This window comes from Danio rerio, chromosome 4 (genome assembly GCF_052040795.2).
Source record: "Danio rerio strain M-AB ecotype USA chromosome 4, GRCz13ab, whole genome shotgun sequence".
In the NCBI taxonomy this organism is placed as follows: Eukaryota; Metazoa; Chordata; class Actinopteri; order Cypriniformes; family Danionidae; genus Danio; species Danio rerio.
Window position 1 is genome coordinate 37,122,532 of NC_141024.2, and position 16,113 is coordinate 37,138,644.

Below are 16,113 nucleotides of genomic sequence, written 5' to 3' on the forward strand. Positions count from 1 at the left end.
GGCCAGCACCATGGCTGCATAACCAACATCGTTGGAAAGCAACCATTTAAAGGTTTTACCCCGGTACTGGCCGAACTGCAGGGCGCTTTCGCTGAGCACGAGCTGGTGACAAGACGAGTCACCACCCGCTGCTGCCACGCGAGCGATAGCCTCCTCCTTGACCCTTGCCGCAGGCCATGAACGGCCCGGAGTGGGATTTTTTCTGTAGGCAGCAGCAAGAGCTACTGCCTCAGGTGATGGTTTAAGGGTCAGCTCACCGGTGGCCTCCCTGCGAAACTGGGCACTGTAGTCCATCTACAACAGACACACACACACAAAAAATTTATAAAAAAAATAAAGAAAATCACAGTGTGGTTAAAACTCAAGTTCAAAACAAGTTAATTAACATTTAACAACAAAATGAACAAATACATTCTACTCAAAGTGCAGTTTTACATGACACCAGTAATTTATAGTATATATATATATATATATATATATATATATATATATATATATATATATATATATATATATATGTTTATATAATACATATACATATATATATATATATATATATACATATACACAGATATATATATATCTTAACACAAAACCTACCATCCCCCCACACAACACACCCCCAGCCACAAGCTGGGGATCAAAAAGATATTATTGTACAATAACAATAAAATGCATTTACAAAAACAGCTACTTCGTAGTAACGTAACTTTTTTAAAATATAAAACCAGGCACTTAACGACGATTTCTACAATAAACATGCAACTTGTAGTAATTGTATTAAAAAAAAAAACAGGTAAAACACTGTAAACCCACAAGTACCGTCGAGTTTACTACAGTAATAACTTATTTTAAAATTATATTGTTTTATTAGACTGGTTTGTTATTTTGATGTTACGACGTCGACGACCAAGTCACTTTACAGTGCAAATACAATGCAGAATCACACGAAAGGCATGCTCGCTTACCTTTTGAAAGAAGAAAAATAAAGACAGAATGTCCTGAAATTGTGTTTTTTAATCGTGATGAGGTGCGTAACAATGCCAATGTTAATGATGCAAACAACGCCAAGGATCCGTGTGTACTGTGTACCGCTATGCTTTCTCCCCCACTTTATAAATAGCGCTGCCAGGAGGTCCCGCCCAGCAGCCAATCGGAGCGCACGCTCAGTGGAACTTTCTCAAAGGGCCAACGGCACGCTACAAGACATGACCAAATTCGGAAGCACGCTTAGTGGAACTTTGCGTCGACCAATCCCGAGCCAGACGTCGGGCCAATCAGGAAGAAGGGAAAGTGGAACTGTGGAACGGGAAGGGAACCGAAGATTCTCCTGCAAGAGGCGCAAGGATGACACGCAAATCCGTGAAGCGCTCCATATTGCTGTTTTAGTGCGTGGGTAAAAGTACAGAAATGCAAAAAGACAAAAGGCTTTTCACGATTCCAAATGGTGCATGAGGATGGAATTAGTAAATCGTGGGAGGTGCTGCTGGGTCAACTGGAAAGTCTACATGCATGGTAAAAACGAATGTGGGATGCTTTGATCGTTTGTTTTGTTGTGCTAATGCACTTCCAAAGCCCTTGCTTTAGTGGGACTTTGCCATAGGCTATCCTGACACTCTAATTTCCCCCCGTCCATAAACTTGGTGACCTACTGCATCAATCAGTGTGCCTAGCACTGACAGGGCCAAAGCTCTGTAGTGCACGGCATACAAGTGGGAACATGGCTCTCCGGTTCCCACCACCCTGGAGGAACATTGCTGGGACTCGAGGCGTACATATGCCCTGAGCCTGACCACTGGTCTGTGCTCGCTACGGTGGCACATATACTAAAATTGGATCTATACAGAGAAGATTAGCATGGCCCCTGCGAAAGGATGACACGCAAATCCGTTAAGCGCTTCATATTGCTGTTTTAGTGCGTGGGTAAAAGTACAGAAATGCAAACAGACAAAAGGCTTTTCACGATTCCAAATGGTGCATGAGGATGGGTTTAGCAAATCGTGGGAGGTGCTGCTGGGTCAACTGGAAAGTCTACATGCATGGTGAAAACGAATGTGGGATGCTTTGATCGTTTGTTTTGTTGTGCTAATGCACTTCCAAAGCCCTTGCTTTAGTGGGATTTTGCCATAGGCTATCCTGACACTCTAATTTCCCCCTGTCCATAAACTTGGTGACCTACTGCATCAATCAGTGTGCCTAGCACTGACAGGGCCAAAGCTCTGTAGTGCACGGCATACAAGTGGGAACATGGCTCTTCGGGTCCCACCACCTTGAAGGAACATTGCTGGGACTCGAGGCGTACATATGCCCTGAGCCTGACTGCTGGTCTGTGCTCGCTACGGTGGCACATATACTAAAATTGGATCGATACAGAGAAGATTAGCATGGCCCCTGCGAAAGGATGACACGCAAATCCATGAAGCGCTCCATATTGCTGTTTTAGTGCTTGGGTAAAAGTACAGAAATAAAAAAAGACAAAAGGCTTTTCACGATTCCAAATGGTGCATGAGGATGGGTTTAGCAAATAGTGGGAGGTGCTGCTGGGTCAACTGGAAAGTCTACATGCATGGTGACAACGAATGTGGGATGCTTTGATCATTTGTTTTGTTGTGCTAATGCACTTCCAAAGCCCTTGCTTTAGTGGGATTGCCATAGGCTATCCTGACACTCTAATTTCCCCCCGTCCATAAACTTGGTGACCTACTGCATCAATCAGTGTGCCTAGCACTGACAGGGCCAAAGCTCTGTAGTGCACGGCATACAAGTGGGAACATGGCTCTCCGGTGCCCACCACCCTGGAGGAACATTGCTGGGACTCGAGGCATACATATGCCCTGAGCCTGACCACTGGTCTGTGCTTGCTACGGTGGCACATATACTAAAATTGGATCGATACAGAGAAGATTAGCATGGCCCCTGCGAAAGGATGACACGCAAATCCGTGAAGCGCTCCATATTGCTGTTTTAGTGCGTGGGTAAAAGTACAGAAATGCAAAAAGACAAAAGGCTTTTCACGATTCCAAATGGTGCATGAGGATGGGTTTAGCAAATCGTGGGAGGTGCTGCTGGGTCAACTGGAAAGTCTACATCCATGGTGAAAACGAATGTGGGATGCTTTGATCGTTTGTTTTGTTGTGCTAATGCACTTCCAAAGCCCTTGCTTTAGTGGGACTTTGCCATAGGCTATCCTGACACTCTAATTTCCCCCTGTCCATAAACTTGGTGACCTACTGCATCAATCAGTGTGCCTAGCACTGACAGGGCCAAAGCTCTGTAGTGCACGGCATACAAGTGGGAACATGGCTCTTCGGGTCCCACCACCTTGAAGGAACATTGCTGGGACTCGAGGCGTAAATATGCCCTGAGCCTGACCGCTGGTCTGTGCTTGCTACGGTGGCACATATACTAAAATTGGATCGATACAGAGAAGATTAGCATAGCCCCTGCGAAAGGATGACACGCAAATCCGTGAAGCGCTCCAATTTGCTGTTTTAGTGCGTGGGTAAAAGTACAGAAATGAAAAAAGACAAAAGGCTTTTCACGATTCCAAATGGTGCATGAGGATGGGTTTAGCAAATCGTGGGAGGTGCTGCTGGGTCAACTGGAAAGTCTACATGCATGGTGAAAACGAATGTGGGATGCTTTGATCGTTTGCTTTGTTGTGCAACCAATGCACTTCCAAAGCCCTTGCTTTACTGGGACTTTGCCATAGGCTATCCTGACACTCTAATTTCCCCCTGTCCATAAACTTGGTGACCTACTGCATCAATCAGTGTGCCTAGCACTGACAGGGCCAAAGCTCTGTAGTGCACGGCATACAAGTGGGAACATGGCTCTCCAGGTCCCACCACCTTGGAGGAACATTGCTGGGACTCGAGGCGTACATATGCCCTGAGCCTGTCCACTCGTCCGTGCTCGCTACGGTGGCACATATACTAAAATTGGATCGATACAGAGAAGATTAGCATGGCCCCTGCGAAAGGGTGACACGCAAATCCGTGAAGCGCTCCATATTGCTGTTTTAGTGCGTGGGTAAAAGTACAGAAATGAAAAAAGACAAAAGGCTTTTCACGATTCCAAATGGTGCATGAGGATGGGTTTAGCAAATCGTGGGAGGTGCTGCTGGGTCAACTGGAAAGTCTACATGCATGGTGAAAACGAATGTGGGATGCTTTGATCGTTTGCTTTGTTGTGCAACCAATGCACTTCCAAAGCCCTTGCTTTACTGGGACTTTGCCATAGGCTATCCTGACACTCTAATTTCCCCCTGTCCATAAACTTGGTGACCTACTGCATCAATCAGTGTGCCTTGCACTGACAGGGCCAAAGCTCTGTAGTGCACGGCATACAAGTGGGAACATGGCTCTCCAGGTCCCACCACCTTGGAGGAACATTGCTGGGACTCGAGGCGTACATATGCCCTGAGCCTGAGTGCTCACTACGGTGGCACATATACTAAAATTGGATTGATACAGAGAAGATTAGCATGGTCCCTGCGAAAGGATGACACGCAAATCCGTGAAGCGATCCATATTGCTGTTTTAGTGCGTGGGTAAAAGTACAGAAATGAAAAAAGACAAAAGGCTTTTCACGATTCCAAATGGTGCATGAGGATGGGTTTAGCAAATCGTGGGAGGTGCTGCTGGGTCAACTGGAAAGTCTACATGCATGGTGAAAACGAATGTGGGATGCTTTGATCGTTTGCTTTGTTGTGCTAATGCACTTCCAAAGCCCTTGCTTTAGTGGGACTTTGCCATAGGCTATCCTGACACTCTAATTTCCCCCTGTCCATAAACTTGGTGACCTACTGCATCAATCAGTGTGCCTAGCACTGACAGGGCCAAAGCTCTGTAGTGCACGGCATACAAGTGGGAACATGGCTCTTCGGGTCCCACCACCTTGAAGGAACATTGCTGGGACTCGAGGCGTACATATGCCCTGAGCCTGCCCACTGGTCTGTGCTTGCTACGGTGGCACATATACTAAAATTGGATCGATACAGAGACGATTAGCATGGCCCCTGCGAAAGGATGACACGCAAATCCGTGAAGCGCTCCATATTGCTTTTTTAGTGCGTGGGTAAAAGTACAGAAATGAAAAAAGACAAAAGGCTTTTCACGATTCCAAATGGTGCATGAGGATGGATTTAGCAAATCGTGGGAGGTGCTGCTGGGTCAACTGGAAAGTCTACATGCATGGTGAAAACGAATGTGGGATGCTCTGATCGTTTGTTTTGTTGTGCTAATGCACTTCCAAAGCCCTTGCTTTAGTGGGACTTTGCCATAGGCTATCCTGACACTCTAATTTCCCCCCGTCCATAAACTTGGTGACCTACTGCATCAATCAGTGTGCTTAGCACTGACAGGGCCAAAGCTCTGTAAAGCACGGGATACAAGTGGGAACATGGCTCTAGGATAGAAAGGAGAAAAGACAAAAGGTTTTTTACGATTCCAAATGGTGCATGAGCAGGGTTTTAGCTGTTGGGATAGTTTACAGTTTAACCCAAAGAATGACCAGTCTGATAGATGATGAAGAGCTAGAGTCAGAGATTCAAATAAATAAATAAATCAAGTTTACCTAAGATAGTTTGCAGTTTCATCATCAGAAGCCAGCTTCAACACTCGCAATAAGTTCCTAGGCTGCTCTGCTTACAATCACCAATCAATAACAATTATACTCTGACATAATGTCATTTCCAACTGAACACTGTGATTATCAGTTGTCATGGAACAGGCAGATAGCAGCTCATAGCTGATATCTAATGAGAGAGAAAGAGAGTTTTGAGCAATCCAGAACTGTTAATGTATGTTTACTCAATTTAAACATACATTAAACATAACATTAACTTCAATAACATAATTTTATTGTAATCTTTTACTCAAGCCCGTCCTAAAACATATAAAACAGAGTTGACATGCTTTTTCAAAGTAATGCTGTTACAGTCAACAACAGTTTTAGATCTTTCAGGGGTTAACTGCATCCATCAAAGTATTATTTCAACCCCCATTTATGTTACTTATATATTACTAAAAATATTTAAATCCAACCATAAAGCTGCTTGTTTGCACAGACTTACATGGCACATTTTTTATACAGACATGTCTCTGTTACTTTTACAGCCAAAAGTCAAAAGTCATGGTGAGGGCTAAATCAAGATAACAGTGCACTCACACAGAATCTTTTCTTCTAAGACAAAACATAAGCTATTCTTTACTCCCATAATGTTACTGTCAGTTTCTGTGCTTAGTTTTTGGCTACTAGACACTCAATATTTAGATTTTAGCTTTTCATTGACAATTAATTGCCAAAGGCATTTTTTATCTTAAAATCGGTTCTAAAATCATTTTAAACCTGAGAGCTTAGCTGAGCCATTTACTGCATTCTGCTCTCATCTGTTTCTTTTTATATCAGAGTTTAACACCAAAAGCAACAAGAAATTGAGAATGAAATCTTACTAACAGCGCTTAGCTTTTGCTTGATTAATCTGCAAACCATCCCAAGATGTGGAAACTGTCCAGATCGGTCCAATCCAGTTAGGGTCATATTTTTTTTCGGGATTGCTCCTGGTGCATCATTGATCAATCAACCTCGCCCTAATATTTCTAGGTTTCTTGTCTGACTTTTGTGGCCACTACTATCTAATGGATACCGATTAAGATGTTATTTAAGAATTTATTTATTTATTTAACTATTTCTTTCCCTAATAATCTGACCTACTCTATTCTTAGGATTCGGGCCCTTTTGTCTGTGAAACAGCAAGATAGCAGTGGTGGAACTAATTACAATCTCGGGTTAATTTAGTCCACTACTAAATAAAAACCAGTCCAAGTTTTATCCCCGAGAATGTCCTAAAAGCCTCTTACACACCCGTCACTGAGTACTTAACTCTGGGTGGAGGAGGTACACCCCTCAACTGCTGTTATACTTATTACTATCGTTATAGGTGTACCGCAAAATGCACCAGCTCACAAGGGGATTCCACACAAATCTACCACAAAATTTTGCCTTTCATTCACGTCTGAATGAGAACCCAACAGCGTTCTGTTACTACCCACTACTCCACAGACCATCCCTAGTCTATAATATTTTAAATCTTTCTACATTTCTTTTTGTTGATTGATCAATGGTGTCACCAGTAAACAAGTGCCACGCGTCCTCCACCAAAACTGTAGGGATAGTATACAGTTTAACCCAAAGAATGACCAGTCAGGTATATAAAAAAGAGCCAGAGTCAGAGATTTAAATAAATAAATCAAGTTTACAGAAGATAGTTTGCAGTTTCATCAGCTGAAACCAGCTTCAACTCTCGCAATGAGTTCCTAGGCCGCTCTGCTTACAATCACCAATCAATAACAATTATACTCTCACATATTGCATTAACTGCGTCATACATATAGGTGTTCTAGCCTGATTGGTTAAAACACAGATAGACTAGGAGAATTTCCACGTGGGGTTTGTGCGTATATTCTTAACAATATCTTAAAGGTTCAGTAGGTGATCTGCCAAAATGCTAACCGCTTAGCATATTATCTTTGGACGGCGGCGAGGGACTGTGATTTAAAGCCACACCCCCTGAAATCGCGAACGCGCGCACCGCGTCACAACAGCAGACAGACAACCCCACTAGTTCATGTCATTTGCCAGTTAGTTAGTGCCAGCGCCATGCAGGAATTACATTTATTACTTAGCCACACTTACATGCTATTTCAGAGTGAATATTCAGAGTAGCGATAAACAGTATAGGAAGGCTGTCATTGTTCAAAAATGACCAAACGTAAATATAAAAGCAACTTCAGCTCAATAAAGCAGGTTAGGCTGAAAAGCGCTATTTGCTGATGTTTTGTTGTTAAACTAAATATAAATATTTCTATAAATCATTATCAATGCTGTAAAATGACCTTATGAAACTGAAAATAATCACATCAATATTTCACCGCGAGATTTCAGTGGCTGAACAACACGTCTGTGCATATAAGTCATTTATAACACAACACAATCTAACATCAGCTTAGCCTGACTAAAATAGTTTTAAAACAGAACATTACCTCTCTAATAGTAATACTTCCGCCATGGTGTTGTCCTTCCTTCAGCGTGCTAAAGCAACTACAATATTGATTCAGGTTTTTAAAAGTTTTAATTCAGCATTTGATTTCTCCCGGTCCGTCTCGGGACCGCGCGCGGTCGCTTATACAGACGGGCACACGCTAATGGCGGATATGCGTGAAAAGATGCACAGAAGTCGGAATCTACATTTGCTGATAGACAGCCTGACCTGCTTATCGGAATTATGGGAGATGACAGTCCGACTCTATTTAATTGGATGAACATTTTTTTGTAGTATGCTTTACCCAGAATATAAAAATACATATAAACACATTTAGATCATTTACTGTAATCATTACTATTGTACAGTGAAGAGACTTTTAACCAGAACAAAAATTAGTGATTGTCTTATAAGATAATCACCTACTGCACGTTTAAGCATAAACGTCAGACATCCCTTAGACTGATTAAAGCTGACTCCAGACCTGTGAAACGGATCAACAATCAAATAGAACACACACACTTAAAGTATAATCTGTTACTTATTCAAGGCTGAGTGTACTCTCAGCCATCTTTATGAAAACTGGTTAAAAATTGGTATAGTCTACATTCAGGCAGTTATATTCTTATCATAGTCATAGTCTATCTTGAATAAAAAGTAGAATTACTTTAAAAGAATTAACCATAAAAACAGCAAAATCACTTTAGACATTTTAGATTAGTATTAACTCATAGAAATAACAATAGAAACAGTTGATTCCAGTCCTCAGCCCTCAGTTCCACTTAAGGTCTCCGTGACCTCTGACCTAGTTTGGTGGCTTCTGATAATAGTTATAAAGAGACAGGCAAATGCACTGAACATTCTTATATTAAGCAATGTGTTAACTTATTCATTAATTAAAATAATTTCACAGTTAAATACTCATTCAAATGATGAAATAATTATATTTAATAAAAAAAATCATGAGAAATAAGATGATAAGAAAAGGATAAACGTTGGTCCATGATGAGACAGATTGGAAAGCAGAAATCCGAATCCTTCAGCAGGAGAACACGTGTTTCAGGATTGGAGGTTCAGTGGTAGAATTCTCCCCTGCCAGGCGGGAAACCCAGGTCCGATTCCCGGCCAATGCAGTTGCTCGTTTGTGTGGGTACTCTTCCAGCTGCAAGTAACAGCCTTGTGGCAGCCACACAACACAAAGGCAAGAAACAACATTGGTCAGTATTGGTGGTTCAGTGGTAGAATTCTCGCCTGCCATGCAGGAGACCCGGGTCTGATTCCCGACCAATGCAATTCTTGTTTTGTGTTGATACTCTTCCAGCTGGAAGGCTAACAGCCTTGCAGCAATCACACCCCACTAGGGCAGTAGCATAACCATATCAACATTGGTGCTTTTGGTAGAAATCTTGCCTGCCATGTGGGAGACCTGGGTTCGATTCCCTGCTAATGCAATTGCTGTTTTGTGTGGCTCCTCTTCCAGCTCTGGTTGACGGCCTTTAAGCACTCACACAACACAAAGGCAAGGAAGAACATGGGTCAGCATTAGTGGTTCAGTGGTAGAATTCTTGCCTGCCTTGCGGGCGACCCGAGGCCGATTTCTGTCCAATGCAATTCCTCTCTTGTGTTGCTACTCTTCCAGCTCTGGGTAACAGCTTTGCATCAATCACACCCCGTTAGGGCAGCACCAAAAGCATATCAGCATTGGTGGTTCAGTGGTTGAATTCTACCCTGCCATGCCGGAGACCCGTGTCCGATTCCCAGCCAATGCCATTCCTTTTTTGTGTTGCTACTCTTCCAGCTCTGGGTAACAGCCTTGCAGCAATCACACCCCACTAGGGCTGCAGTAAAAGCTTATCAGCATTGGTGGTTCAGTGGTAGAATTCTCGCCTACCACATGGTAGACCTAGAGTCGATTCACGGCTAATACAAGTGCCATTTTGTGTGGCTCCTTTTTCAGCTCTGGTTGACTGCCTTTTAGCACTTACACAACACAAAGCCAAAAAACAACATTGGTCAGCATAGGTGGTTCAGTGGTAAAATTCTCGCCTGCGACGAGGGAGACCCGGGTCCGATTCCTGGCCAATGCGATACCTGTTTTGTGTTGCTACTCTTCCAGCTCTGGGTAACAGCCTTGCATCAATCACACCCCACTAGGCCTGGAGGCTAGGCATATCAGTAATGGTTGTTCAGTGGTAGAATTCTCGCCTGCCACGCGGGAGACCCGGGTCCGATTTCCGACCAATGCAGTTCCTGTTTTGTATTACTACTCTTCCAGCTCTGGGTAACAGCCTTGCAGCAATCACACCCCACTAGGGGGGCAGTATAGGCAAATCAGTATTGGTGGTTCAGCGGTAGAATTCTAGCCTGCTACGCGGGAGACCTTGAGTCGATTCCCGGCTAATACAAGTGCGGTTTTGTGTGGCTCCTTTTTCACCTCTGGTTGACGGCCTTTTAGCACTCACACAACACAAAGACAAGGAATGACATGGGTCAGCATTGGTGGGTCAGTGGTAGAGTTCTCGCCTGCCATGCGGGAGACCCGGGTCCGATTCCCGGCCAATGCAAATCCTGTTTTGTGTTGCTACTCTTCCAACTCTGGAAATCAGCCTTGCAGCAATCACACCCCATTAGGGCTATAGTAAAACCATATCAGCATTGGTGGTTCAGTGGTAGAATTCTTGCCTGCCATGCGGTAGACCTAGAGTCAATCCCTGGATAATACAAGCGTGATTTTGTGTGGCTCCTTTTTCAGCTCTGGTTGACGGCCTTTTAGCACTCACACACTACAAAGGCAAATTACTTTATTGGTAAGCATTGGTGGCTCAGTGGTAAAATTCTCACCTGCTATGTGGGAGACCCAGGTCCGATTCCCGGCCAATGCAATTGCTGTTTTGTGTTGCTACTCTTCCAGCTCTGGGTAAGAGCTTTGCAGCAATCACACCCCACTAGGGGCGCAGTATAAGCAAATATGTATTGGTGGTTCAGTGGTAGATTTCTTACCTGCATGTGCGGGAGAATTTGAGTCGATCCCCAGCTAATACAAGTGCAGCTTTGTGTGGCTCCTGTTTCAGCTCTGGTTGACGGCCTTTTAGCACTCACACAACACAATGGCAAGGTAGAGCATGGGTCAGCATTGGTGGTTCAGTGGTAGAATTCTTGCCTGCCACACGGGAGACCCGGGTCCGATTCCCGGCCATTGTAATTCCTGTTTTGTGTTACTACTCTTCCAGCTCTGGGTAACAGCTTTGCATCAATCACACCCCACTAGGGATGCAGAATAAGCATATCAGTGTTGGTGGTTCAGTGGTAGAATGCTCGCCTGCCACGCGGGAGACCCGGGTCCGATTCCCATCCATTACAATTCTTGTTATGTGTAGCTACTCTTCCAGCTCTGGGTAACAGCCTTGCATCAATGACACCCCACTAGGGCCGCAGTAAAAGCATATCAGCATTGTTGGTTCAGTGGTAGATTACTTGCCTGCCACACAGAAGACCATGGTCCGATTCCCGTCCATTACAATTCCTGTTTTGTGTAGCTACTCTTCCAGCTCTGGGTAACAGCCTTGCAGTAATCACACCCCACTAGGGCTGTAACATAAGCATATCAGCATTGGTGGTTCAGTGGTAGAATTCTCGCCTGCCACGTGGGAGACCTGGGTCCGATTACCGGTCAATGCAATTCCTGTTTTGTGTTGCTACTCTTCCAGCTCTGGGTATCAGCCTTGCAGCAATCACACCCCACTAGGGCTGCAGTTAGGGCTTATCAGCATTGGTGGTTCAGTGGTAGATTTCTTGCCTGCCACACAGAAGACCCTGGTCCGATTCCCATCCATTACAATTCCTGTTTTGTGTAGCTACTCTTCCAGCTCTGGGTAACAGCCTTGCAGCAATCACACCCCACTAGGGGCGCAGTATAAGCATATCATTATTGGTGGTTCAGTGGTAGAATTCTCGCCTGCTTCGCGGGAGACCTTGAGTCGATTCCCGACTAATACAAGTGTGGTTTTGTGTGGCTCCTGTTTCAGCTCTGGTTGACATCTTTTTAGCACTCACACAACACAAAGGCAGGGAAGAACATGGGTCAGCATTGGTGGCTAAGTGGTAGAGTTCTTGCCTGCCACGCGCGAGACCCGGGTCCGATTCCCGGCTAATGAATATCCTGTTTTGTGTTGCTACTCTTCCAGCTCTGGATATCAGCCTTGCAGCAATCACACCCCACTAGGGCTGTAGTAAAACCATATCAGCATTGGTGGTTCAGTGGTAAAATTCTCGCCTGCCACACGGTGGACCTAGAGTCTATTCCTGGCTAATACAAGTGTGGTTTTTTGTGGCTCCTTTTTCAGCTCTGTTTGACTGCCTTTTAGCACTCACACACCACAAAGGCAAAAAACTATATCGGTAAGCATTGGTGGCTCAGTGGTAGAATTCTCGATTGCCACGTGGGAGACCCGAGTTTGATTCCCGGCCAATGCAATTCCTGTTTTGTGTTGCTACTCTTCCAGCTCTGGGTAACAGCCTTGCAGCAATCACACCCCACTAGGGCTGCAGTAAAACCATATCAGCATTCGTGGTTCAGTGGTAGAACTGTCGCCTGCCACGCGGTAGACCTTGAGTCGCTTCCCGGCTAATACAAGTGCAGTTTTGAGTGGCTCCTTTTTCAGCTCTGGTTGACAGCCTTTTAGCACTCACACAACACAAAGGCAAAAAATAATATCGGTCAGCATTGGTGGCTTAGTGGTAGAATTCTTGCCTACCATGCGGGAGACCCAGATCCGATTCCCGGCCAATGCAATTCCTTTTTTGTGTTGCTACTCTTCCAGCTCTAGGTAACAGCTTTGCAGCAATCACACCCCACTAGGACAGTAGTATAAGCATATCAGCATTGGTGGTTCAGTGGAAGAATTCTCACCTGCCATGCGGAAACCCGGGTCCGATTCCTGGCCAAAGCAATTACAGTTTTGTGTTGCTACTCTTCCAGCTCTGGGTAACAGCCTTGCATCAACCACACCCCACTAGGGGCGCAGTATAAGCATATCAGTATTGGTGGTTCAGTGGTAGATTTCTTGCCTGCCACACAGAAGACCCTGGTCGGATTCCCATCCATTACAATTCCTGATTTGTGTAGCTACTCTTCCAGCTCTGGGTATCAGCTTTGCATCAATCACACCCCACTAGGGCTGCAGAATAGGCATATCAGCATTGGTGGTTCAGTAGTAGAATGCTCGCCTGCCACGCAGGAGACCTAGAGTTGATTCCCGGCTAATACAATTGCGGTTTTGAGTGGCTCCTGTTTCAGCTCTGGTTGATGGCCTTTTAGCACTCACACAACATAAAGGCAAGGAACAACATGGGTCAGCATTGGTCGTTCAGTGGTAGACTTCTCGCCTGCCACGCGGGAGACCCGGGTCCGATTCCTGGCCAATGCACCTTCTGATTTTGGTTGCTACTCTTCCAGCGCTGGGTAACAGCCTTGCAGCAATCACACCCCAATAGGGCTGCAGTAAAACCATATCAGCATTGGTGGTTTAGTTGTAGAATTCTCGACTGCCTCGCGGTAGACCTTGAGTCGCCTTCCGCCTAATACAAGTGCAGTTTTGTGTGGCTCCTTTTTCAGCTCTGGTTGACGGCCTTTTAGCACTCACACAACACAAAAGCAAGCAACACCATGGGTCAGCATTGGTGGTTCAGTGGTAGAATTCTTGCCTGCCACGCGGGAGACCCGGGTCCGATTCCCGGCCAATGCAATTCCTGTTTTGTGTTGCTACTCTTCCAGCTCTGGGTAACAGCCTTGCATCAATCACACCCCACTAGGGCTGCAGTATAAGCATATCAGCATTGTTACTTCAATGGTAGATTTCATGCCTGCCACACAGAAGACCGTGGTCCGATTCCTGTCCATTACAATTCCTGTTGTGTGTAGCTACTCTTCCAGCTCTGGGTAACAGCCTTGCAGTAATCACACCCCACTAGGGCTGCACAATAAGCATATCAGCATTGGTGGTTCAGTGGTAGAATTCTCGCTTGCCACGCGGGAGACCCGGGTCCGATTCCTGGCCAATGCAAGTGCTGTTTTGTGTTGCTACTCTTCCAGCTTTGGGTAACAGCCTTGCATCAATCACACCCCACTAGGGCTGCAGAATAAGCATATCAGCAATGGTGGTTCAGTGGTAGAATTCTCGCCTGCCATGCGGGAGACCTGGGTCTGATTCCTGGCCAATGCAAGTGCTGTTTTGTGTTGCTACTCTTCCAGCTTTGGGTAACAGCCTTGCATCAATCACACCCCACTAGGGCTGCAGAATAAGCATATCAGCAATGGTGGTTCAGTGGTAGATTTCTCGCCTCCCCTGTGAAAGAACCTGGTTAGATTCCCAACCAATGTAAATCCTTTTTTTGTGTTGCTACTCTTCCAGCTTTGGGTAACAGCCTTGCATCAATCACACCCCACTAGGGCTGCAGAATAAGCATATCAGAATTGGTTGTTCAGTGGTAGAATTCTCACCTGCCACGCGGCAGACCTTGAGTCGATTCCCGGCTAATACAAGTGTGGTTTTGTGTGGCTCCTTTTTCAGCTCTGGTTGACGGCCTTTTAGCACTCACACAACACAAAGCCAAAAATCAACTTCAGTCAGCATAGGTGGTTCAGTGGTAGAATACTCATCTGCTGCGTGGGAGACCCGGGTCTGATTCCCGGCCAATGCAATCCCTTTTTTGAGTAGCTACTCTTCCAGCTCTGGTTGACGGCCTTTTAGCACTCACACAACAAAAAGGCAAAACATGACATCGGTCAGCATTGGTGGTTCAGTGGAAGAATTCTTGCCTGCCACGCGGGAGACCCGGGTCCGATTCCCGGCCAATGCATTTCCTATTTTGTGTTGCTACTCTTCCAGCTCTGGGTAACAGCCTTGCAGCAATCACACCCCAATAGGGATCCAGCATAAGCATATCAGCATTGGTGGTTCAGTGGTAGAATTCTCCCCTGCCACGCGGGAGACCCTGGTCCGATTCCTGCCCAATGCAAGTGTGGTTTTGTGTTGCTACTCTTCCAGCTCTGGAAAAACAGCCTTGCATCAATCACACCCCACTAGGGCTGCAGAATAACCATATCAGCGTTGGTGGTTCAGTGGTGGATTTCTCGCCTGCCACGTGTAAGACCCTGGTCCGATTCCCGTCCATTCCAATTTCTGTTTTGTTTTGCTACTCTTCCAGCTCTGGGTAACAGCCTTGCATCAATCACACCCCACTAGAGCTGCAGAATAAGCAGTTCAGCATTGGTGGTTCAGTGGTAGATTTCTCGCCTGCCACACGGGAGACCCCGGTCCGATTCCCAGCCAATGCAATTCCTGTTTTGTACTACTACTCTTCCAGCTCTGGGTAACAGCCTTGCAGCAATCACACCCCACTAGGGGCGCAGTATAAGCATATCATTATTGGTGGTTCAGTGGTAGAATTCTCGCCTGCTACGCGGGAGACCTTGAGTCGATTCCAGACTAATACAAGTGTGGTTTTGTGTGGCTCCTGTTTCAGCTCTGGTTGACGTCTTTTTAGCACTCACACAACACAAAGGCAGGGAAGAACATGGGTCAGCATTGGTGGCTCAGTGGTAGAGTTCTCGACTGCCACGCGAGAGACCCGGGTCCGATTCCCGGCTAATGAATATCCTGTTTTGTGTTGCTACTCTTCCAGCTCTGGATATCAGCCTTGCAGCAATCACACCCCACTAGGGCTGTAGTAAAACCATATCAGCATTGGTGGTTCAGTGGTAAAATTCTCGCCTGCCACACGGTGGACCTAGAGTTGATTCCTGGCTAATACAAGTGTGGTTTTTTGTGGCTCCTTTTTCAGCTCTGTTTGACTGCCTTTTAGCACTCACACACTACAAAGGCAAAAAACTGTATTGGTAAGCATTGGTGGCTCAGTGGTAGAATTCTTGCCTGCCACGTGGGATACCCGGGTTCAGTTCCTGGCCAATGCAATTCCTGTTTTGTGTTGCTACTCTTCCAGCTCTGGGTAACAGGCTTGCAGCAATCACACCCCACTAGGGCTGCAGTAAGACCATATCAGCATTGGTG

At 45.4% G+C, this 16,113-nt stretch overlaps 1 protein-coding gene, 1 long non-coding RNA gene and 7 other non-coding genes across 9 annotated transcripts in view; 7 read left to right on the plus strand and 2 right to left on the minus strand.

Annotated features, from left to right (window-relative positions):
• LOC148680292 (uncharacterized) overlaps positions 1 to 16,113 on the minus strand; it is a 790,608-nt gene that overhangs the window by 626,168 nt on the left and 148,327 nt on the right. The window lies entirely within an intron of this gene.
• LOC141381693 (uncharacterized) overlaps positions 1 to 16,113 on the minus strand; it is an 835,171-nt gene that overhangs the window by 256,426 nt on the left and 562,632 nt on the right. The window lies entirely within an intron of this gene.
• LOC148680298 (U6 spliceosomal RNA) lies at positions 1,803 to 1,909 on the plus strand. The gene has a single exon (XR_015943326.1). It is a non-coding gene; the product is annotated as a U6 spliceosomal RNA (small nuclear RNA).
• LOC148680299 (U6 spliceosomal RNA) lies at positions 2,330 to 2,436 on the plus strand. The gene has a single exon (XR_015943297.1). It is a non-coding gene; the product is annotated as a U6 spliceosomal RNA (small nuclear RNA).
• Positions 2,855 to 2,961, plus strand: LOC148680300 (U6 spliceosomal RNA). The gene has a single exon (XR_015943285.1). It is a non-coding gene; the product is annotated as a U6 spliceosomal RNA (small nuclear RNA).
• On the plus strand, positions 3,382 to 3,488 carry LOC141382049 (U6 spliceosomal RNA). The gene has a single exon (XR_015485004.1). It is a non-coding gene; the product is annotated as a U6 spliceosomal RNA (small nuclear RNA).
• Positions 3,912 to 4,018, plus strand: LOC137490802 (U6 spliceosomal RNA). Its single transcript, XR_015485048.1, has one exon. It is a non-coding gene; the product is annotated as a U6 spliceosomal RNA (small nuclear RNA).
• LOC137490801 (U6 spliceosomal RNA) lies at positions 4,432 to 4,538 on the plus strand. Its single transcript, XR_015485054.1, has one exon. It is a non-coding gene; the product is annotated as a U6 spliceosomal RNA (small nuclear RNA).
• On the plus strand, positions 4,959 to 5,065 carry LOC141382059 (U6 spliceosomal RNA). Its single transcript, XR_015485051.1, has one exon. It is a non-coding gene; the product is annotated as a U6 spliceosomal RNA (small nuclear RNA).